The sequence below is a fragment of the Anolis carolinensis genome, chromosome 2, assembly GCF_035594765.1.
Source record: "Anolis carolinensis isolate JA03-04 chromosome 2, rAnoCar3.1.pri, whole genome shotgun sequence".
Lineage (NCBI taxonomy): Eukaryota > Metazoa > Chordata > Lepidosauria > Squamata > Dactyloidae > Anolis > Anolis carolinensis.
In genome coordinates, this window is record NC_085842.1 from 244590317 (window position 1) to 244616301 (window position 25985).

At 41.3% G+C, this 25985-nt stretch overlaps 1 protein-coding gene across 3 annotated transcripts in view; it reads right to left on the reverse strand.

The window, feature by feature from the left end:
* trpm3 (transient receptor potential cation channel subfamily M member 3) overlaps nucleotides 1–25985 on the reverse strand; it is a 450655-nt gene that overhangs the window by 182627 nt on the left and 242043 nt on the right. The gene's annotated exons all lie outside the window — the stretch shown is intronic.

Genomic DNA, 25985 nt, shown 5'->3' on the forward strand with positions numbered 1-25985 from the left:
GAAAATACCAAATTTAAGAAATCAGATATGGAACTCTACACTGGGAGAAGAGTGCTTTATATTACCTAAACCTGGGGGTTAATCTATTACTCAAAGAAGTAAACTTATCCAGTTTAGTTTCAATGAAGTTCCTTTCTCTAATCCATTTTCTAAAATAATTTCCATCCTTGTATAAAAGCCACCTAAAGATCCTGTTTTCTATGTACACAAAATAGAAATGTATGTGTGGTATTTTCAAAATGTGGAGTTGGTTTCCAATAGGTATCAAACCCAAAAAAGAAAAAAATGAATTACAGGTAGCAGCACATTGTTGGCTAGGAGTAGAATATTATGTACAGATCAAAACTATCAACATGTATCAAGTCACCTCAGTACAGGGCTTGGAAAGTTGCATTTTATACCAAAAGAATGCATATTCCCAGCACAATATTTCCCCTGATTCCTCTAAAATTTGTTCAGATAAATTTGGTACCTTTTGGAAACTAGCTCCATAAATGGGGAACTAGTCTTAACCTTGGTTTTCCCTACTCCCAGCAAACATAGGGTTCTTTGGTGTTCTCTCCAATTACCCAGTTTCACAGTCTCCAGACCCTTTCTTACATGGCATGCAGACATCTCCTCCTTTCCTGTATGATAAAGGCTTCTGGAAGTCTTGGCCATTTGTACAAATTTTGATGCCTTTTTGGTTGGCTTAATAAAGATATTATCACAGTGTGGATCATGTAAACAATGGCAACCAGATTATCCCTCTCCACATGCTTACTGGCACTCTCAAAGAGTTCTAGAAGATTAATAGGACAGGAATTACCTTTTCAGAAGCCACATTTATACTTCTCCAGCAGGGATTGCCCCCTATAGGCTTGACCGTTTTGTCTAGCATAACACCTGTCCTCCCAGTTTTACCAAAACAGGTGCTAAAATTGCTCACCTGTCATTTCCTGGATCCCCTAGGATCCCTTTTTGAAACACCGATGTTACATTGGCCACCCGCCAGTCCTCTGATACAGAGGCTGCTGTAAGGGACACAGTGCATATTTGTGTTAGAAGATCTGCAATTTCACATCTAAGACCATCAAAAACTTTCAAACAGATATCTTGATTGGATGAATTGTTTCTCTTTATTTTGGGAGGTTTAACACCATTTCATGTGACCACCAATTGTTTTAACTTCCCACACTATCTTCCTGAAAATATCTGGAAGATACTTGACATCTTCTGCAGTGAAAACGGGTGAAAATAATTCATTTGTCATATTTGCATATATTCCCTTATTCATCCAGTGTTCTGACTGTCTCATTAGTTGTTTCTTGATGTCGTTAAATAATTGTTTATCAATGATCTTGTTGCCATTATATAGTCCTAACATTCCCTTTAAGCCCCCATTGTTGACTTTTCTCAGTTAGATGAATTAGCATTGTTCCGTCCCCCAGGACGATGGTTTACCTTACCTATTGGTCGTTTGTTTGTTTTCCCTCCTTTGCATCTTGTTTCAGCCTCTGGCTGCAAAGCCCAGGAAAAGTGGCTTGGAATCTGCAAAAGCTGGCTGCAGTTTTCTTTGCAGTGATTGGTCAAAGAGTGCAACATCTTAGGACCGCCCTTTTTACCAGGGTCTAGTCTCCATTTTGGAGCTTCATTCTGGCTATAGTTTTCCAACGTGCTGGAGCTGTGCAAGGCTAACTGGGACAAATCATCCTCAAAACCAGGCCAATCTAAGCCTATCCAAATTAGATAAGTATTGAATTATATTGATCTGGAATAAGAAATCTAGTTAGAGGAGCAGGGTTATTCTGTCGCTTCTAGAACTAATCTTTGCTGTAAAGATAGGGAAGGAAAGAGTTTCTCCTTCTAATATAGGCAGCGTGATTAGGGTATAGTGGTTTTATAATCACCTTTGCTTTCTGGAACCAGGGATAATTCTGTACCTAAAACCTATAGAAATTTGTTTCATTTTTTGCAACTTTAAGATCTGTGCCAGGTTTACAACCTTGTATGAATAAACATCCTTTTTTGAAGTTATCCAGACTCAGTCGTTCAATATCTATAGGACAGCTTATAGGGATTTGCAGTTCGCCCGGATAAAGGACAGCACGTTTCAGTTTTATAGTTTTTTATTGTCCGGCGGACGGCACAGTTTTGAGGTAGATCAGCGGTTTTTCCGCTTCAGCTAGCTTGCACGGCTTTATAGTTTTTTATAGTTTAGGAAGTTTTAGTATAGGCTGCGGCTTTTCCGCCTGAGCTCAGTCTGCATACCTAAAGACTCTACCAGCGTCTGAGGCAGTGGAGCCCGCTCTCAGACCTGAAGGAGTCAAATAGTGGGGCTCTATTTCCTTGCTATTTGGCTCGCGTGTGCGCACGTGGCCCAGTGGCTTTCTGGGTTTGCACAGGCTGTGCAGTTCCCAGCAACGTCCAGGGCTCCCTCGGCGGTAGACCTCGAGCCGCGGAGCACCAGCGACAGTTCTTTGGCTGGCTCTGAGGCGTGAAGCCCACCAGAACCAGGCTAGAACCTGGACAGGCCTGGCAACGCTGCTGCGAGTTCGGCCGGAGCACTCGGCCGGCTTCGACCTGCCTCATCGTCCTGCGGTGGTGACCTGCCTCATCGCCTGGCGGTGGTGACCTGCCTCATCGTCCTGCGGTGGTGACCTGCCTCATCGTCCTGCGGTGGTGACCTGCCTCATCGTCCTGCGGTGGTGACCTGCCTCATCGCCTGGCGGTGGTGACCTGCCTCATCGTCCTGCGGTGGTGACCTGCCTCATCGTCCTGCGGTGGTGACCTGCCTCATCGTCCTGCGGTGGTGACCTGCCTCATTGACCTGCGGTGGTGACCTCCCTTCACAGCGGGGAGGAGGCATCTCTTCTCTCCTCCTTTCCAAAGCCAGCCTCGGTGCTCCTTCGGCGGCAGGCCTCGAGCCGCGGAGCACAAGGTGCTTGAAAATTTGGCGAAGTCGCCATTTTGGCAGTTTACGTCACTCGGGCAAGGGAGGTATCAAGTGGCAAGTTGCTGTCAGTTGACATTTTGCAACTTGCCCACCAAAATCTGGCGCCAAAGGTCACAATCTTTGTAAAGTATAGTTACTTAGTGATATATATTGCTATGGTTAAGTGCTGTGAATTGTATTATATATTGAATTTGCTTTTATTGTAAATTTACTTGCAGGTATATTGCATTTGCCTTTGTTGTAAATTTACTTGCTATTAAGAATACATAATGTCTATGCAATTTCAAGATGATACAGATGGCGTACCTCCTTCTGAGGCTGAAAGTAGGAATGAAAGGCCCCAAAGGATAAAGCACCCTTCAGCCAAAATGCTAGCCCATCTAATAGACGAAAAGGAGCTCCTCCATGTGAGGTTAGGTTCGGCATGGGAGCGCATCACAACATTAATGGACAGAATAGAGAGCTTGGGTATCACAAGGGTGCCAGCCATATTACAGACAGACCTCGAAGAAGCCTTCGGTCTTTGGAGGGGTTTAGTGTCTAAGATAGTCCAGGTCCTCGAGCGCATTAACGCCAAGGATTCAGAGTTAGAAATAGGGAGTGTTTTAGCTGACACTAATGAGAAAGAAAATAGGGTGAGGGCAATCCTAGCTTCCTTATGCAGCCATGAGACCAATCTTTTAAAATCACCTGCTGTGGCACTTAGTCTTAAGTCCAACCGCTCTAGCCAGGTATCTAAACTAAGGGAGCGTGCATCGTCTAAACACAGCCACTCTAGCAAGTCTTCTGCTGCTGGGAGTGCCATCTCTTCCCTAGCTGCCTTGCACATTAAGGAGGCTGCACGTCTGGAGCTAAAGAGCAAGGTAGCGGGGGCGGAGGCTGATGCTAAGGCAGCTGATCTCACCCTTCCCTTTAAAGAAGAAGAGCAACGACTGCAAATAGAACAGGCCCGTAGACAAAGCGAAATGCAAATGGAACAGGCCCGTAGACAAAGCGAAATGCAAATGGAACAGGCCCAAAGACAAAGCGAAATGCAAATAGAACAGGCCCGTAGACAAAGCGAAATGCAAATAGAACAGGCTCGTATAGAGATGCTTAGAATAAAGATGGATGCCGCAGCCAAAAGGGTAAGGGCTGAGACTTTGGCCAAGGCCCTAATTGAGCCACTCACAGAAGAAAATGTAAGCCAGTTACCAATACAGGATCCTTCTGCCAAAGTGTTTGCGCACCTTGGCAGCATGAACAGCCAGTTTTCGGATGAGGAACAGGGAGACTTCTCTCCTTACCCAGAGCAGGGCCCCAAAGTCACTTTTGAGTTTCCTGCAGAGCAGAGCGTCATAGCGGGGAGCTCACCCTTGCTCGAGCTACCTGTGCCTCCTGCTAAAACCCTAGGTCAGTCAATCAGGGCCTCAAGGCCAAGTGCTAGTTGGCCCTTACAGACAGCTGCACAGGGAGCCACCGATTCGTCAGTGGTCGATGTCATCCCTCCAAGAGGCCAAAGGTTGACGCAAGGTACACGGTGGGAGTCCACTCCACAACAGCAAACTCCTCAATTGTTCCCTTCGACGCCGGAGTCCCAGCTTGTCTCCATCATCAGAAGTCCCAGAAGAGATCTTAAGGACAAGGGTGTCGAAAAGTTTTCGGACAAGCCTGAGGAATTTCTTCTCTGGAAGGCCACCTTCCAGAGAGCAATCAGAGACTTAAAGTTATTGCCTGAGGAAGAACTGACTCTTCTGGCTGCATGGTTGGGCCCAGCCTCATCCTCACAAGTTAAGAAGATCTACGCAGCCCACGTAGCCGATCCCGACAAAGCCCTGGAAAAGGCCTGGGCCAGGTTGCAGCAGAGGTATGGGGCCAGCACAGAGATTGAAGCATCTCTTATGGACAAGCTCCAAAGGTTCCCAGCTTTGAAACTCAAAGACTTCAAACTCTTGTGGGACCTCAGCGATCTCCTTGCGGAATTAGAGTCGGCCAAGGAGAATCCAGAACTGCCCGGTTTGAAGTGCCTCGATCAGCACCTGTCCCAGAGGCAGATCTTGACCAAGCTGCCCTTCACTTTGCAAGAACGCTGGGGACAGGAGGTCTTCAACTACAAGGAGGCCCACTCCCAGGCATACCCTCCATTTTCTCATTTGGTCCAGTTCATCACCAGGGCGGCCAGAGAAAGGAATGATCCGCAGACGGGCCTCCCCACCTTATACCAAGGGACCCAGCCAGAGAAGGCATCTAAAGTGGAGAAAAAACCATCCAGAGAGGCCAAAAGACCGGTTAGTGTTAAGGCTGTTGAAACTCAGCACAGGGCCAACGAATCCAAGTCAGAGGTGAAGGAGGTGCTCTGCCCCATTCACCAAAAGCCTCACAGTTTGGCCAACTGCCGGGAATTTGGCAAGAAGCCTTATAAAGAAAGACAACAGATTGTACAGAAGCTGGGCATATGTTTTAGGTGCTGTGGAGCAACTCTTCACTTTGCATCCAACTGCAAAGAGGACGTCAAATGCGCAAGGTGTAACAGCCTTAAGCATTGCACCGCGATGCACAACTCTGACGCTGTCTCCCGTGCCAAAGGGGACACGTCTTCCAAAGAAGGGTCATCTACTGAAGCCACCAACATGCAGGCCGCGTCACGGATGCAGGAGGATGCTCCATCGGTCGCCTGTACTGAACTATGCTCTGACGTGCACCAGTTCAGAGTCTGCCATCCCATCTGCCTAGCAGATGTATATCCAGCCAGAAGACCTTGGCTTAAAAAGAGACTTTACGTGGCTTTGGATTCACAAAGCGACGCCTCCCTGGCGACTCCAGAGTTTTTCCAACTGTTTGACATAAAAACCCAGACGGTCGACTACACCATGTCCACCTGTGTAGGGAAGAAGAAGTTGCAGGGTCGCATAGCATCCGGCTTTGTTGTTTCCTCTTGTGACCAGAAGAGACAGTTCAAGTTGCCAGACCTGATTGAGTGTTCCTCCATCCCTCGGAACAAAAAACAAATTGTAACTAGAGAAGTTGTGGAGGCTCATCCACATTTGCGACGATTAAAGAATGCCATACCTGCTTTCCGTCCAGATGTGGACATTGCCCTTCTGCTTGGTGCGGACTGTCCGAACTTGTTCTATGTGAACGACCAAGTTAAGGGACCTCCAGGGGCGCCCATTGCTCAGCTGCTACCACTAGGCTGGACAGTTACAGGCCCAGTGTGCATAAACAAGATGCACCCACCATCGTCGTTGGACTCCAATCAAGCACAGGTGCTTAAAGGTGGACGTCCTACACTTGTGCGCAGTTGCCTAAGTCATATCTCGGTCTACTGCCAAGCAATAACTCCAGAGTATTCCTCCATCTTCAAAGTCTCTGAGAGAGACGAAGCCACAGCGCTCTCGAAAGATAAGCAAAGGTTTTCGGACATTATGAATGCTCAAGTCTCACGAAGTGCAGAGGTGAAAGTTTGCAAGACAACCACAGAAATCAAGATGGGCCAAAGATCTTGTCTGGAACGACACCATTTTGAACGTTTTCCGGAATGGCACAGTCTTCTTAGAGCAGTTGCTAGGCTTATACATCGCTTAGTCTGCAAAGATAGTCAGCCTTTGCAAGTTCAGGACATGTTGAAGGCTAAGGGAGTAATATTCAGGTCAGTTCAGAGGCATGAGTTTAGTCTAGAAATAGCCAGGTTAGAACAAGGGCTTGACACCCCCAGTCGGAGTTTCTTGCGTGAGTTAAACCCATTTCTAGGCAAGGAGGGTATTTTGAGAGTTGGAGGAAGGTTAGCCAAAGCTAAACTCAAGGCGTGCATAAAAAACCCCATCATCATACCCCCTAATAGTCACACTGCATTGCTGCTCGTTCGGCATCACCATGAAAGGATCCATCATCAGGGTAGAACTCTAACTGAGGCAGCCCTTAGAAATGAAGGTCTGTGGGTAGTTAATGCCAAAAGGTTGGTCAACAGTTGTATTTTCAAATGTGTTAAATGCAGGCGCCTTAGGCGAAACTGTCAAAGTCAGTTGATGGCAGAACTACCTCAGGATAGGACTTTGACAGACCCACCCTTTTCCCATGTGGGAATCGATGTGTTTGGTCCTTGGGAGGTTGTCACTAGGAAAACCAGGGGTGGTGTTGTAAATAACAAGAGGTGGGCAGTTTTGTTTACTTGTTTAGTAATACGAGCTGTTCATATAGAAGTCATAGAAGGGATGGACACTTCATCATTTTTAAACGCATTGAAAAGGTTCATAGCCCTCAGAGGGCCAATTAAGTCAATTCGGTCGGACTGTGGCACCAATTTTGTAGGTGCGACCAAAGAACTCAATTGTGTGTCTAGGTTTGGGAGAGACCCAAAGGTTCAGAACTTTACGAATACTGAACAAATTATGTGGACTTTCAATGTTCCTCACGCCTCCCACATGGGTGGTGTTTGGGAGAGGATGATTGGTATTAGTCGCAAAATCCTTAATGCCATGTTTTTGAGTCATAGGTCATTGACGCATGATGTTTTGGTGACACTTATGGCGGAAGTTACCGCAATTATCAACAACCGGCCGCTGGTTCCCCTTACCAGTGACCCTGAGAACTTACAACCACTGACTCCTGCACTTATTTTGACACAAAAGGTGCCAGGATGGAAGGACGTCATGTTGCCAGTTCCGGACGGAACTCACCGTGCCCTGTGGAAACAGGTGCAGTCCTTGGCCAACCACTTTTGGAAAAGGTGGAAAGCTGAGTACTTAAGCCAGCTTCAAGCTAGAAGAATCTGGCAAAGCCCACAGGACAACATTGAGGTTAACAACGTTGTGTTGTTAAAGGACAAAGACTTGCCCCGCCATGCGTGGCCCATGGGCATTGTATTAAAGACCTTTCCTTGCCCGGACGGTAAGGTCAGGAAAGTTCAATTAAAGACTTGCAACAGAGACAAAGTGTCCATTTTGGACAGACCAATTAGTGACCTCGTGTTGCTTATTGGAGATGTTTAAAGTTCTAGTGTTTGTATTGTTGTGTATACAAAGGTGTTTGTATGTTTTTGATTGGTAAATTCCCACATCCTGGGAATTTAGCGGGGAGTGTTCCGTCCCCCAGGACGATGGTTTACCTTACCTATTGGTCGTTTGTTTGTTTTCCCTCCTTTGCATCTTGTTTCAGCCTCTGGCTGCAAAGCCCAGGAAAAGTGGCTTGGAATCTGCAAAAGCTGGCTGCAGTTTTCTTTGCAGTGATTGGTCAAAGAGTGCAACATCTTAGGACCGCCCTTTTTACCAGGGTCTAGTCTCCATTTTGGAGCTTCATTCTGGCTATAGTTTTCCAACGTGCTGGAGCTGTGCAAGGCTAACTGGGACAAATCATCCTCAAAACCAGGCCAATCTAAGCCTATCCAAATTAGATAAGTATTGAATTATATTGATCTGGAATAAGAAATCTAGTTAGAGGAGCAGGGTTATTCTGTCGCTTCTAGAACTAATCTTTGCTGTAAAGATAGGGAAGGAAAGAGTTTCTCCTTCTAATATAGGCAGCGTGATTAGGGTATAGTGGTTTTATAATCACCTTTGCTTTCTGGAACCAGGGATAATTCTGTACCTAAAACCTATAGAAATTTGTTTCATTTTTTGCAACTTTAAGATCTGTGCCAGGTTTACAACCTTGTATGAATAAACATCCTTTTTTGAAGTTATCCAGACTCAGTCGTTCAATATCTATAGGACAGCTTATAGGGATTTGCAGTTCGCCCGGATAAAGGACAGCACGTTTCAGTTTTATAGTTTTTTATTGTCCGGCGGACGGCACAAGCATTGCTGTTTATCATTGTATGCTCACACACAGTTTGAAATCAGTACAAATGATGTATATTTTCACAAAATCTCCACACCCTTGTGGCAATAGTAGCATTTTATTTTTTTGAAAAATATTAATCTATCTGAGATTTTAATACTCTGTATGGTATAGACAATATTGTACTTGACATGTACAACAGAAAACTAATTTAATATCTCATGCTACAAAGGGCAATATTATTAATGTCTTCAGCTGAAGAGTAAAGTTGATTATTCACATCTCAGTGTTTATTTACATATAATAATAAACACTTCTTTGTTTTTCCTATGTGCCTTCAAGATGATTCTGACTTATGGTGATCCTAACCTGGGGTTTCTTGTCAATATTTATTTATAAAAGTTTTCTATTACCTTACTCTAGGTTGAGAGTGTGTGGCATGCCCAATGAGTTTCCATGGCTGAACAGGGATTCAGACCTTGTTCTTCCAGAGTCCCAGTCCAATATCCAAACCACTATAGTACATTGGCTCTATGATGATAAACAGTCATTATTGAATCCATCTAATGATCAATTAACAGTTGTAAGCAGTGATGGTTATGAGAGTTATATAGTTAAAATTTGTTCCTGACCCTTCTTAATTTTTTTTATCAATTTTTTTCTTCACTAGATTTTAACATGGACATTGACATATTTTCCTTCCTTCCTCATTTAAAATAAAAGTTGAGTCACTAGGAAACAGATTTGTTTTGCTTGTTGAAACATTATTAAAATCAAGATAGGCTAACATATGGTAATTTAAATGGCATATGGTAAGAAAAGGAGCAATGTGACCATGACTACTCTGTGTGCCTTGAATAAGATTCTTCTTCATCTGAAACAGAATCTCCAAAGATGTTCATTTCTATACAATCTGTATAGAAGCCATGCTATGCCATAGTTATTGCATATTACTGAAATCTATGTTGTGAACACTCCTTTTCTTTTGTGTACAGCTGTATATGCTGACTGCTCTCTAGACATGATCATCTTTCCCTGTCTAGGTGTACAAAATGAATGACTACCATGGAAGCCTGGTATAAATCATCCACATAATTTGTTTTTGCCACCCCCGGTAAAATCAAAGTAATTCTGAACAATCTTGCGTATTAATTAATTAATTAATTAATTAAATACGCTATTAGATCCAAGCGTTCTTGAAAGGATTGGGTCTAATGGGATATTGGGGACTCACCCCCAGATAGTTCCAAGACCAACCAGAATACTCAGGGCTGAGTCCACATTGCCATTTCTCACCTTTTGGGTTCCTGGGGCACAAAGGTATGGGATGGCACTCACTCCTCACCCCAAGCCCCTCAAAACAACATCAATGACACATCATTTCTACACACCAGCAGGACTGAAAAACCACCTTAATGGTGGCCTGGTAAGTTTTCTTAATTTTAAGAGTTGTTTTGGGGGACTTCGGGGTGGCTGGATGCCATCTCGGCAATTTCCGGGATGGCATCTAGACACCTCCCCCTGGGAAAGCCAAGGTTTTTTTTGGGAGGGTGTGGGGACTTACAGTGTAGTGTGGAAGTGTCCCGAGATTCTATTGCAAAACATGGTATAGCTTTTCCTCCAAAAGACCTAAATGGTGTTGAATCACATTCCTTGAAAGCATATCCCAGTGGAAGGTCTTGGGTTATTGAGTTTTACCAAGTTTTGAGTTATTTTTTTTGGCATTGATTTACTGCCCAATATTGTAATTGCTCTGGTTATTAATTTGTATTCATTTTCATTGCTGTTAAGAAATGTTTATTTTCTTCAATTATGTCAAAGATAACCAATTAAGGATAGGTGGCTCAGGCTAAAATAATTTATTAATAAAATGATTGTCACATACACTGATGAATCTGTGATTTTGGCAAGTGATTTTTAAACCACACTGGGGACAAATGACAAAGTGATTTTGGTAAATATCCCACTTAAGCAGAAAACAGGATATCTGAGATGTGTTAGGTACTACATGGATAAAATATGTAATTTTTCTGGTTTGTAATTTTCTACAAATTATAAATAACTTAGATTCAATTATATTCAATGATGGGGATGTGTGAGATAAATATGGTTAATTTGCATTCACATCTGGCACCAGGGCATCAGCAATTGATTACCATACCTAATGATATCTCACAATTTGTTGAATTTGGTGTTAAGTTTCAGGGTTGCGGCACATACTGAAAGTGATCATTTTCCTTGAACTGCAATTTTAAATCTTAAGCCACAAGATTTCTATACTGAATTTGAACCTGGGTTAAAATTAGAAGCCCTTTTAAGATTTTCTTGTGTTCAATGGACTGTAAAATTAGAACAGGCCTCAATCAATCTGCTATACTCAGAAAGTTGCCTTAGATTAAGAGACTCCCTGAATATCTGTAAAATCATCAGAAAATGTTTTATGCTCATGTCAGCATCTAAATGTATATCTGTGAAATTTTTTCCTCCTAGACAACACACTTGATCTTACATGTTTTGACCAAGAGTTCTTAAAAAGGAATAAATTTCTTGTTGAAAAATATAATTTATACAGGAAGTAGGGTATGGCATTTTACTTGTAGAATGGCTGTTGCTAAAGAAGAAATATAAAAAATTGAGAAATAAAAGAAGCAGGAACAGAGAATAAATTGTCAGAAGTTATTTGCCTCATCCAGGACTGATGATTCAGCTACTTTCTGGAAAATAGTGTCTAGGAGTTGGCAATGCAACTTACGCAGATTAGATTGTCATAGGACTAATTTGTCAGCAATATGTATGTAAGGACCTCATCACATTGCTAAATTCCTCATCCTAGAAAAGTTTGCAGATGCAGTCAGCATGGAGCCGGCCAGATCCCATTACATAATGCACAGCTACTTCTGGCACGGCTCTGTGCTGGCTGCATCAGTGAACTGTTCTTACCTGGGGAACTCTGAGAACTTCTAGAGACACTACCATGTTGGATGAACAAGAGGAATTTCCTGGAGGAAGAGCAGGCAGTTTTAAGGACTGAGTACATGTATGCTAACCAAAGATTATTACAGCATTTGTTTGAAAAATATTCTAACAAAAATGGGAGGAAATATAACAGCTTTCATAGACTTTAAGTCTGTTTATGACATGGTCCAAAGCAGGGCCATAGCCAGAGGGGCTACAAAATGTATCAGATTTTTAAAAACCTGGTTTACTCATAAATCTGTTAACCAGTTAAAATTCATGAGTCAACCAGCTTTTTTTAAAAACCTGACACATTTTTTTGGGGTGGAGGTGTTGAACCCTTACCTTCCTCCCCCTCCCCCTACAGCCCTGGCCAAGAGATAGAGTAAGACATAAACCTGAGACCATCAACATTGACAGGCATCTGCTAAATCTTATTTGCAGTATTTATAATGAAATGTATTTGCAAATGAGATGTCATTTGACTAGACTAATACTAATATATACTGGAGTGAAACAAGGCTGTGTTCTTGCCCCCACTTTGTTCCAAATTTATATTAACTCTTTAGTTAAGACATTTTCTGAAATAAATTGCCATCCACCTTAATTGGCAGAAGATCAATATCCATTCTACTGTATGCAGCTGATACACATGACAATAATAATAATAATAATAATAATAATAATAATAATAACAACAACAACTTTATTCTTATATCCCACCCCATCTCCCCGAAGGGACTCGGGGCGGCTTACATGGGGCCAAGCCCGGACACAACAATATAAAAGCAAAACAATAAAACAGATCAATCAGCAATAAAACATCAACAACGATAAAAACAGTCATAAAAAGTCACATACAAAAATAAGATGTTAATGACTGAAGCACTGTAAGTTTGAGACACCTATTAAGAGCAGTGTTGAAAGACAAATCTACACAGAACTTCCAGAAGAACTGGACACCATTTTTATTGTATTTGAAAAAAATGATTGGGTCTTAGTAGGTCTTGACAATTAAAATAAACTCCTTATATATTTTTTGCTTGAGTTTGGAAAATTAACAACATAAATGGGAAATGTTAAAGTATATATTTAAGGATGGTTTCTAATCTTTAATTAGTTATCCTGGAGTCAATTAAATAAAATGTATAAAAGGATAAGGTGCAGTCACAAGATTTGTAAATATATGTATTATATATGTTTATCCAATTGTTAACATCAATATTCAAGAATATGACTACGTGATGCCTGTTTATGTGTATATGCACCAGATGGAATCAATTGTAAATAACATAACAAAAAGCTTAAATAAAAATTAAATAATAGCCCAACAAGGTAACTAGTTTTGTTGAGCAGAAATAGCTCGTTAGCATAGGATGCTATTTTGGTATTAAAATTATTACCACATTGTTTTTTCCGCCCTGTAATAAAATACTTTAATTTTAACTTAATTTTTAATTATATGGTTAGTATTATATTCTAATGCACTACACTGCATTTTTATATTTTATCTTGTTCCTTTTTTCTCCTAGTGGTCATTAAATGAAATGAACACATAGAAAAGCTATAACACAGTCCTTCAAATTCTATAGAGCCTGTCCAGTAAATACCAGGATCAATGGCATTAAAAACTATTGAGAGGTTGAGCAAAAGTCTTTCCTATGGAGTAGGTTGTCTGTCAAAAAACCTAAGGTTGTTTAATCAGTATACCATCAACAGAAATTTGATTTAAATTGTCCAGATAACCTGTTTCCTCCAGAAACATCAGAAATAGCAGTTGCCATATACTTGCCCAGGAGGAGGACATTAAGCAGTCAATAGGTTTTACATATGTCTAGGTCAAGTGAGGGAATAACACAATTCAATGTGACAGTTACCTCCCCATGACTGAATGGGGCAGTTACCATCTTCACCCAATCTACCCTGATCTTTTAATAATAAAATATAATCCTTGTTAGTATTTCTCATATATTTTTTCTCTATACTAGACCAGAATGAAAAAAAAATCACTTCTGCTGTAATAAAATAAATGTATGCACAGTTTGTTATGTATATGTTAATGTGTGTGTTTTTGGGGTGGGAGTATATGCTATATAGCCTTTATTTCAAAGGGGTCCAATAGTCCAGAAAGGTTGAGAACCAAGAGTCTATGGACTTCACATTAAGGCAATGAAATGGATGAAAATGTTTTGCTCAATAGAGCTCAGTAGAGTTCCATTTTTTATTAAATGGATGAATTCATCACCTTCAACACACTTCCATGCAACTGAGAATGTAAGATTGTTACAGATGCTAAATTGAGAAATGCAATCTGCAGAGATGTCTTCAACTTGGCTACAGAAATGGTTTTCAGGAAAGTTGGAGAGTAGTCAAACAGATGCCTTACAGACTTCAATAAATCACATGAACTACTTTGATAGTTTGTTTATCAAACATTCAACATTAGAATGAATTGGCATTCTAGCTCTTCCCTCCCATGATGTTATTCTTTTGTCCAAACATGCCTGGTGTGTCCAATTTCTTTTCCCAGCACCACCATGTCTCACTTGGCAGAATTTACCACACCATCTAATTTTGTAAACTGTGATATTATTGTTCTGTCTAACAAGAGTCCTACCACATTTCTCATTTTTGTCTTAAACATTTAGGCACCTTATTCAATTGATTTTTAAGAATACGGAATTGTTACAGGCACATATTTCTGGCGGCACAAAAATATTCACACTGCTGGGTATTATAATGAAGGGATAAAGTATGAAGATTAGTAATATGAAAATGCTTTGATCTGATACTCATTTTTCTTGATTTTCTAATCATGTGCTCTGAATATTAAGGAGAAAGCAAAGCCATACTCTATATGGTTGCTGAGTGATATGCAGGCCAGATTTGACATTATTGGGGCTACTCAAGGTTATTAGAAACAGATTGGGTCTGCCTGCCAAAAATGCTCATTTTCTGCTTTAGCATGCAAGTGTGAATATTAATGGATCTTTCACAGAAGAAATAGCCATACAGAGATTTCTATAATACATTTATACTACAGAAAAAGGTTTCAAAACTGAATTTTAAAAGAATGTTGTACACACACTGGGGTCTTAAAAATTGATAAAAGACCAAATTAAGCATGAAACAAAAAAACCTGGGAAAGAGAAAGGAAGAAAGAGCATTATAAAATACTGCCCTCAGCATACCTACAGGGTATCATCCTACAAAGAAAACCGAAGCAAATGTCAGCTGCTAGAATGTGTTCTTGCCAAAGCTCTGAAATAATCCCTTTGGCCTGAAATGATCCAGAAAATGTAGCGTAATAGATACAACGCTTCAACTGATTTTTGTTCTCCCCAGTTGAATGTAGGAATTTTTTTTTATTTAAAATGATTGATTTCCAAACTACCAGATATATTCATGCATAAGTCAATCTCTTATGCAAATTAATGGCAAGTTTTGGGGCCAAAATTATGAATTTTGATATGTGGCTAAATCGAGGATCATTTTACATAGAGGGGAAAGGACCAAGGCTGTCTCGATGTGGCAGCTGTCTCTGCCCACCACCACAATTTCTCTACCTAGGCATTCAAAAGGCCAAAAGCAGTGCCACAGCAGAGAAGGTAGACAGGGCAGATTCTTTCAGGATGAGCTAAAGGCTTACCTTTTACCACTCTACTAAGAGAAGAGGATGGTTTCCTTTTTGGATAAGAATTAAGGTACAGTACTCACAATACATTGATCCATTTTTTTAGGTTGAAATTTTTGCTAAACTTTCTAGACTTATACATGAATATAAGGTATATAGGGTAAATCATTTCTGTATTATCTTGTATTCAGTCTTATATATAAACTGCTGAACTTGCTGATTGAAAGGTTGGCGGTTCAAATCTGGGGAGCGAGGTAAGCTTCTGCTGTTAGCCCCAGCTTCTGCCAACGTAGCAGTTTGAAAACATGTAAATGTGAATAGATCCACTCTGGCTGGAAGGAAATTGTGTTCCATGCAATCATGCCAGCCACATGACCTTGGAGGCATCTACGGACAACGCTGGCTCTTCGGCTTAGAAATGGAGATGAGCACCAACCCCCAGAGTTGGACACAACTGGACTTAATGCCAAGGGAAAACCTTTACCTTTTTCTCTTACATAAATTCAAAGCAATGAACAGTGATAAAACAATACAATATGCAATTTAAAACCTAAAGACTGTAAACAATACAATACAATTAAACCTAGAATTATTCATTTACTTTATTTATACCCTCTCTTCCTCTCTGAGTGGACTCAAGGCACCTAACAGTCACAGACTTTGATCAGGTTAAAACAAAGCAAATACAAAAATTAAAAACAATCACAGTATTGTGTGAATTAGGTTACAAAATACAGTTAAAATACAAGAAATACAATTAAAATGGATTTTAAAACATCCAATCCACCCCAAGTTGAGAGATGTCATGTGATGGGCTGCATGCCCATCCATCTTTCAACTGGCTGGCAAGCATACTGGGACACTTAAACTAGTAAGTGTGATGAGGTCCTAAGTCATGTCCCACCATGGTCAGGTCCAATGAGTTAAGGAACAGGCACAGTTGGTGCACAAATTTTAAATGTGAAAAGGCACTCCTGGACACTGTGGAAACCTGTATTTGGAGCAATCCAGTGAAGGGTTAACCATACCTCCTCCTCTGGGATGGGGAAGATATTAAAGGTCTGAGAAATTACCTGTGAAAGGATGATGAAAAAAACACCAGCTGAGATCTCAAGACAAAGAGCCCTGAGAAGAGTGGTTCTGGTTAGCAACAACATTGTATTCTTGCTCTGGACCCTGGTTCTGCTGCCACTTAGTTTGTTTTCCAGACTTGGTGCTTGACTCCTGAGCTCTGACAAATGACATTTCTAACTTCTGAACCCCGAAATTGGCTTAATTGTTACCCTTGTATTGAAACCTGATCCTGCTGCTTTTCTGACTGCCATTCCTGACTCCAGATTTTGACCTTAAGGTAAAAGTAAAGGTTTCCCCCTGACATTAAGTCTAGGTTGGGGGTTGGTGCTCATCTTCATTTCTAAGCTGAAGAGCTGGTGTTGTCCACAGATGCCTCCAAAGCCATGTGACCGGCATGACTGTTTGGAGTGCTGTTACCTTCCCGCCGGAGTGGTACCTATTGATCTACTCATATCTGCATATTTTCGAACTGCTAGGTTGGCAGAAGCTGAGGCTAACAGCGGGAGCTCACCCTGCTCCTTGGTTCGAACCGCCAACCTTTCCGTTAGCAAGTTCCGCAGCTCAGTGATTTAACCCACTGTACCACTGGGGGCTCCATTGACCTTAGCTAATGTCATTGTATTTTAGCTTGGAACCTGATTCTGCTACTTTTTGGACTGCTGGCATTTCTGACCCTGGAGAGTGACCTTGGCTTTTGTCTGCTCCTGGCTTGACTCTGTTGCTTCTCTGACCTGACTTAAGCTAATCAGACATTAGAACTCAGCATTGGCTCACCCTTATCTGTTTACAGCTTGAACTTTTATTATTCTGGCTGGACTATCAAACCAGAGAAGACAGAAACAAGTTACACTTGTTTTCTAGAAAGATTCCAACAATTTCCAGACAAGGCAATTGATGGGAGGTCATGAGCCTTAAGCTCTAAAGGTCTGAACATACTGAATGGGCTATAGCTTCCCCTCAACTTATTCAATTTCTTCATTCAAGCAAAGTACGCTATCAATTTTTTTTAGTTCCAAGCCTTCTTTTCTTGATGGCCTCCTGTCTTGCTAAATCTGGTACAGAGAAAGCCTTTCTATCACCAAGGAATCACAAAGGCCCAAACAATTGATTTATCAAAATGTAGAGCTAACTATGAAGTTAATTAGAGAATCTAAGCAGAATAGCCATATTAGGAGAGAAATCTAGCAAATTAATAATTTCTAAATTAATAAATAATATCCCCCAGATTCTGTTCTGTTCTTCTGGAAAGCATTTTGTGAGTCTGGAAGAACTGCCACATAGATGTCATTTTCTATTAGCTGTATTTCATGTGCTTACCTCTGGACTGAATTCAGTATAGAGTGACTATGTAGTGGTCTGGCCAAGGACATAAATAGTCAAATTTAACTTGTCAAAAGTCACTTCACAATTATGTTTGAAGAGGCAACTGAAGAGGTCACTGCTTTTCATCACTCACTGAAAGACGAGGTGGTAGTTTAAGCTCTTCTGAACCAAAGTTTCTCTCTTCATCTCCATTTATAATTGCTGAAGTACATGACAGTGACAGTGTAGTGTTACAATATGCCAACCATGATTTTATTTTGCATCCTATCCTGTGACATATACTTTTGAATAGTAAAGTTGTTGAAACAAGGCTACTTTCTCATCCCGGTGTACATAGTCTGGTGTGCTGGCTGGATCAAATCAATCTCTTTTTAAAGCTATTGAAGTTGTGCCATGCCTTTCAGCAGAGAAAGTTATACATTATATTTTATGTGAAGAACACCATATTCACCATTATCATGCATTTTCGGTGGAAAGCCAACTAATGTATTCATTTTGCTTTCATATTTTGAAGGCTGGCTCCTTCTGTTTGTTAGCTTCAGGCTTAAATTATGTGCACCATTAGGAAAATTCAAAAATCCTGTCCATGACTGTTGTATACTAAATTGTGCCCATTCTTTTCTTATTGCTTGAAATATTCTATAGCATTTTAATCTATTGCATTTCCTTTGGAACAAAATAGATATCCATACACATACAGTATCTCACAGTAAAATGAAACGGGCTATTAGTACTATTTTTAAAGACTTTGCATTGCATTGGTATTTGAAAGTAGAGTGCTTAAAACAGCTTAAAATAACTTTCATGATTTAACTTGATTTGGACTACCGATTTAACTGCTTTGGTGCATTATAAACCTTACATAGGAAGGGTCTTGCTCATTCAGCTATGAGAAAAAAAACTACTTATAAGCCTCAAACATGTTTTGATATTTGTTTGCTCTAAATCTTGGTGGAATTTGATTATCCAATGCATTCCACCTATTTGCCACAATAAGGCCCTGTTTTCAAATTGCTGATTATTACTTAAACATTGTTTCAGTGTGATTTGTTGAAGGATTTCATTAATACAGATTAGTACCTTTATTAAGCTGTGGTTAATTGAAGTCTCTGAGCTGCGTTAAGTACTTTCAGCGAAGTGGATTAGTTGGTTTAATTTTATATTCCCCCACAGGAGGAAAAAAAAGGCTGAGTAAAGTAATTACTTTTCCCTGTTGGGCTAAAAGGGGGAAAGATGAGTACATAGTTTTGACTTATATAAAGTATATGTATTTGGCAAAGTATCTCCTAGATCAAAGCATTTAAGGTAATTCTTTTCATTGGTTCCAAAATGATGACTAGCTCTGGGCATGGACAGATGATGAACTATAGGAATATGAAGGGAAGCCTCTTACTGATCTATGTGCATTCAGTAAATTGATAGACCATATGTACTTAAAAAATGTGTGTGTACAGGGTTGGCCCTATAATTTTTTTAAATCGTGTCAGAAGCGACTTGAGAACATATTGCAAGTTGCTTCTGGTGTGAGAGAACTGCCTGTCTACAGAGACTATACCCAGGGGACGCCCGGATGTGTTAGCTGGGAGGCTGCTCTCATGTCCCCACAAGCTAGAGCTGACAGACAGAAGCACTCCCTGTCCCGCAGATTCAAACTGGCAACCTTCAGGTCAGCAACCCAACCTTTAGGTCAGCAGTTCAGCTGGCACAAGTGTTTAACCTATCATTAGACATAGTGATGCAGCTGCCTCCGGTGGCAGATTCCTTATACTGTAATTATGAAAAGTGATTTAGCTACTAATCTACCTACCATACCTACCTACCTATTTATCTATAAAAGTCAAAAAAACCTTTGTCTGTACCACAAAGGTTGTTGCCAGATGAAGTGGCCCTTTGTGCTGTTACTGGACTTGCTGTTGCTAGATGAGTAGTTGGTTGTTGCTAGGTAAAGTGATCATCTGTGATATCATAAGAAAAGCAAACAAAACAAAAGAAAAAAAGAAAAGTACATGAGGGGAGAAAAAGAAGGGAAGGAGGGAGGGGAGGGAAGAAAGAAAGAAAAAGGAAGGAAGAAAGGAAGGTAAAGGAAAGAGGAAAACATATGAGGGGAGGGGAGGGGAGGGGAGGGAAGAAAGAGAAAGAAGGGATGAAAGCATGGGGCAGCAGCCCCTCTGACACCTGGGCAACACCGGGTATGTATGCTAGCTCAAGCCTGCACAACCTGTGGCCCTCCAGGTATTCAGGAATCCAACTTTTCCTAATGTTCAGACGGAATCTCCTTTCCTGTAATTTGAAGCCATTGTTCAGTGTCGTAGTCTCCAGGGCAATAGCAAACAAGCTTGCTTCCTCCTCCCTATGACTTCCCCTCACATATTTATTACATGACCAGTATCCTCTTCTGCAGTCTAAACATGCCCAGCCCTTCAAGCTGCTGCTCATAGGGCTTGTTTTCCAGACTCTGTTATCATTTTAGTCGTCCTCCTCTGGACACATTCTATCTTGTCCTCAAATTTCATGTTGTACTCCTGGCAGCAAAATTTTGTCCCAGCCCTCTGTATCAGCCTGGGTTCCAATCTGGTTTTGGTAAAGTTACTTTTCCACACTGTAAGTATACCACTGCCAAAACTTGATAAAGAATTCTGGAAGCTGCAACCCAGCTTATCTGTCCGAACGTGTCTCCCGCTATGACCCACCTCGAAGCTTAAGATCGTCGGATGAGGCCCTGCTCGCGGTCCCGTCAGCCTCACAGGTGCGGCTGGCGGGGACGAGAGACAGGGCCTTTTCAGTAGTGGCTCCTCGCCTATGGAACGCCCTCCCCATTGAAGTCAGGCAGGCTCCCTCCCTCCTATCCTTCCGTAGGAAGGTAAAAACTTGGTTGTGGGGCCAGGCTTTCGAATAAGAATCAGCAGCATTAATTACTATTATGTATACTGGAGCTCAATTGACAGACCCAGTCTTTTAAACTTGTACACACCTATCTATATTTTATAAATGCATTTTATGAATGTTATATGTAAGTTAATTTTTTAACTGATTTATAGTGTATTGTACTGTTTTTATATGTCTGTTTTATTGTAAGCCGCCCTGAGTCCCCTGTTGGGTGAGAAGGGCGGGATATAAATATTGTAATAAAATAAATAAATAAATAAATAAAGATAACGTTTCCAAATTCTGAACAAAATCTTAATTTTTTTCTTCTCGGTAAACAAATGGAAAACATGACCAAAACATTAAAAATAAAACCAAAGAATTAAAAAAATTATAATTGTGAATGGCTGGCCATTGGAGTTTCTTCTAACATGATTCTATGAGTCTACCTACAATGTAGGATTGATGCAGTTTGACGCCACTTTAACTGCCATGGTTCAATGGTATGGAGCTGTGAAGCTGTGGGAATTGTAATTTTATAATGTCCTTAGACCTCTCTGCAAAATAAAACTGGTGCCTCACCTGTCAGGACCCAGGCTGCAGAGCACCAATAACCATGCGCAGAGACCAGAATCTATCTAATATCTTTATTAAAGGAATATATAAAGTCAATAAAAACAAGTGAAGAATATAGTTCAGTAGTAGACCTTTCAGGAAAGGTCAAATATAGTCCAGGAAAACAATGTCCAATATGAGATATTAGAGTCCAAAGTTATAATCCAATAACCGAAACACACACTTGCCAAGCAAGTGTGGGGAAATGACAGGGTCCTTTAGTCCAATGGAGCTTGGCAACAAGGCTGGATTACAAACTAGATTCTTGGCAAACAAGGCTTGATACGAGGCAATAAGAAGCAAGAAGCAAGAACGAGGTCCGAGGCGAGGTCCGGGGAACAAGGCTGGCTTGGAACTAGAACAAGGTCCGTGGCAAGGTCCTGGAAACAAGAAACTGGAGTAGCGATCTCACTCCCGAAGCTGACGAATTGACTCCGCAAGGATTCCCTTGCGGGTAAACACCTATATAGGATCTTGTTTTCCCGCCAAGGAACACTTTCCCTGGGGAACAAGAAGTGAAACCCATACTGTGTCCAGATGCATGGCTCCTTAAGATTTCCCAAGGAAAAACAGGCTTAATCAGCTAATTGTCTGGCAGCGATTCTGGCGCTTCGGCGATTCGCCTCCCTAGCGCCTCTATCTCGATTATAATTATCCCGGCGAGAGAACGGGGGAGATTTCTGCCCAAGGTTTGTTTGGCTGACTTCTGGAGGGCAAACATCCTGCAGGTGCAAGGGCTCCAATTCTGGCTGAAACGGTGGGAAACCCAAGTTTTCCTCTTCGTCTGCCACAATAGTACTAGGAACGGGACTACATGGCCCATGAGTCATCACATCACCACACTACAACTCCCAGTATTCCATAACATTGAGCTATGGCAGTGAAAGTGGTGTCAAATTGCTTTAATTCTGCAGTGTAGATGCACCCTAGGATTCTATGAAATACATACACAATAGACCATTACAATTGAGCACACAGAAAAAAATGAAATGCAAAGATACAGAATGGGGGATGCCTGGCTCAACACCAGTACGTGTGAAAAGACCTTGGAGTCCTTGTGGACAACAAGTTGAACATGAGCCAACAATGTGATGCAGCAGCTAAAAAGGCCAATAGGATTTTGGCCTGCATCAATAGGAGTATAATGTTTAGATCCAGGGACATCATATTGCCCCTCTATTCTGCCTTGGTCAGACCACACCTGGAATACTGTGTCCAATTCTGGGCACCGCAATTTAAGGGAGATGTTGACAAGCTGGAAGGTGTCCAGAGGAGGGTGACTGAAATGATCAAGGGTCTGGAGAACAAGCCTTATGAGGAACAGCTTAAAGAGCTGGGAATGTTTAGCCTGCAGAAGAGAAGGCTGAGAGGACACATGATAGCCATGGATAAATATGTGAGGGGAAGTCATAGGGAGGAGGGAGCAAGCTTGGTTTCTGCTGCCCTGGAGACTAGGATGCGGAACAATGGCTTCAAACTATAGGAAAGGAGATTCCACCTGAACATTTGGAAGAATTTCCTAACTGTGAGAGCTGTTCAGCAGTGGAACTCTCTTCCTTGGAGTGTGGTGGAGGCCCCTTCTTTGGAGGCTTTTAAGCAGAGGCTGGATGGCCATCTGTTGGGGGTGCTTTGGATGTTATCTTCCTGCTTCTTGGCAGGGGGCTGGACTGGATGGGCCATGAGGTCTCTTCCAACTCTATGATTCTGTGATTCTATGAAGTGATGGCTGATCAGTAGTGGCTCTTAAAAATACAAGTCAGTTAATATAATATGCTTAGTGAAGTACTTTAGCTCAAGTATTTTTCAAAAGAAAAACTCTGTTAACAGATGGCAAAGGCATCTAACTGTATCTTTTGCTCAAGTCTCTGAATCAGAAATTCTCACTGAAAATATTATACCTGCAACATATTATGTTGCCAGAACAGAAGTATCACCCATGCTGTGAAAACATATTTGTGTACTTTAGCTGTCATATTTGCTAGAGTCAGTCACCATTAAGGTACATATCTTTAATGTTCTGCAATCTGGAAAAGGGAAGGAAAAGGACATTCTTCTAAATGGGAAACATAACAGATTTCAAGAACAACATAGAGTTCACAGTAGGAGAAGAGGATCTAACACCAACACACAAAGAAATCACAGCGATAACCTTGTAGAAGAAATCCAGAATTTTAAATCATGGCTCCTTACTCTTTTCATGCCATTTGCTGTGACTTTGCATTTGCAGCAGCAAGTGTGAAGGAACCGTTACTTCCTGTATTCAGCAGGGTACAGCAAAAAAAGAGAAAAAAACCCCCAAAACAAAAGATAAAGCCAGTATACAGTTTGCCAAGACAAGACATTTTGGTGCCTGAAATAGAGCACCATATGGACTTCCTTCTAGCAATGAAAGCCCACACTTTCAAGTTTGCTTTATCATATTCTTCCACTGGATGGTTAGTCTGCAAGTCACTGGTGCCACTTGCTGCCAGCCACACAACTTTCTAAGAGTATCTGGACATCATAGTCATTGTCTGCTGAGATCAGAATAGGGAAACTGCATAATCAGCAAGAAGAAAGAGTTCTCTGTACTTCTACCTTGCTTCTCACACAGATGTCCCATTATGGCCTCAGCAGACATGTTAGATGGGGCCAGGTGCTTGCAGGGGACTCCGTGGCCAGTGAGAAGTGCGTCAGCAACAGCCCAGTAAAAGGACAGGCTGGACTGTCCACAGGACTCCAGATTCAGCACAGGTACATGTGCCAAATTCCTCCTGGAAGATGAAAGTCTTTACTTGCTTGCGGAAGGCCTTCCTCACTTCAGCTGATGCAAACTGAGTTCCTTATGCATGAACTTAGCAAGAAACAAAAGGGGGATGTTGCCCTTTCCAGAAGACTCAAACGAAAGTCTGAGAAACTCAGTTATCCCACACCTCCATACAATAACCATTGGAAGTCTTAATTGCTGGAATACAACCACATACATTCATTATGTTGAGGGAAATAGAATTTATTTTCTTCTTTATGCTAATAGTCATACTCTAGCTATGTGTACATGGGGCCTGTATGAATAAATACCTCTTTAGATTCATAGAATCATAGAGTTTGAAGAGACCATGTGGGCCATCTAGTCCAACCCCCTGCCATGCAGAAAAAGCACAAAGTATCCCTGACAGATGGCCATCTAGCCTCTGTTTAAAATCTTCCAAGGAAGGAGTTTCCACCACACTCCAAGGTAGAGAGTTCCACTGCCGAACAGCTCATACAGTCAGGAAGTTCTTCCTAACGTTCAGGTGGAATCTCCTTTCCTGTAATTTTAACCCACTGCTCTGAGTCCTAGTTTCCAGGGCAGCAAAAAACAAACCTGCTCCCTCTTCCTATGGCATCTTTTCACATATTTAAACATGGCTATCATGTCTCCTCTCAACATGCCCAGTTCTTTAAGATGCTCATCGTAGGGTTTGGTCTCCAGATCTTTGATAATTTTAGTTGCCCTTCTCTGGACACCTTCCAGCTTGTCAATATCTCTTTTGAACTGTGGTGCCCAGAATTGGACACGGTATTCCAGATGAGGTCTCACAAAAGCTGAATAGACAGGCAGCATGACTTCCCTCAATCTAGACACTATATTCCTTTTGATGCAGCCCAAAATCCCATTGGCTTTTTTAGCTGCTGCATCACACTGTTGGCTCATGTTCAACTTGTTGTCTACAAAGACTCCAAGATCTTTTTCACATGTACTGTTGTCAAGCTAGGCATCACTCATCCTGTATCTTTGTATTTCATTTTTTCTCCCTATGTGTATTATCTTACATTTGTCCCTGTTGAAATTAATTTTATTATTTTTGGTCCAGCTCTCTAGCTGTCACTATCATTTTGAATTCTGATCCTGTTCTCTGGAGTATTAGCTCTCCCTCCCAATTTGGTGTCATCTGCAAACTCGATAAGCATGCCCTCTAAATCTTCATCCAAGTCATTAATAAAGATGTTGAACAGTACTGGGCCCAGGACCAAACCCTGCGGCACTCCACTAGTCACTTCTTTCCAGGATAAAGTGGAACCATTGGTAAGGATCCTTTGGGTTCGGTCACTTAACAAATTATAGATACACCTAAAAGTAGCATTGCCTAGCCCACATGGGGGACTTTGTTGAAGGCTTTACTGAAATCATACTTTCATTCTTTGTGAGATTTCACAGTTGAAATCTGGGACATATTTGGGCAGGCAATATCAGGGTCCGCTCAGGATGGTAAAAGTTATTATTATTATTATTATTATTATTATTAATAATAATAATAATAATAATAATAATAATAATAATATATTATTTTTATATCCCACCTCCATCTCCCCAGAGGGACTCGGGGAGGCTTACAGATATAAAACAAGCATACAATGGTATCAAAAACAGAAAAACACACAAATAAAATTAAAAGGCATAACATAAAATCATAATAATTGTAAAACACATGTTAAAACACAGTGATGATATCGTAAGATGAACTGGGCAAAGGGCACTGAGTGAAAATTGTAAACATGGAAGTTAAGGTGCTATAAGATCATGGGGAGAATCTTAAACTGGGGTGAACCCTGTGGCTATGTCGAAGAGTTAACCAACAGGTACAACCAGTCAGAAGTAACCGCTAGTATAAGGGTTTAACGTACAATGGGCTGTACTTATTCAAAAGCCTGTGATGAGGAAAACCACACAAGCTAGGAAAGAGACCATAATATATGTCATCAATGGAAATCATGCAGCCATCCAGATGTTATTGGGACTCCAGCTCCAAGCATTTTTCACTATTGTCAGTACTCTCAAGGATCAAGAGACCTGCAGTTCAACAACATCTG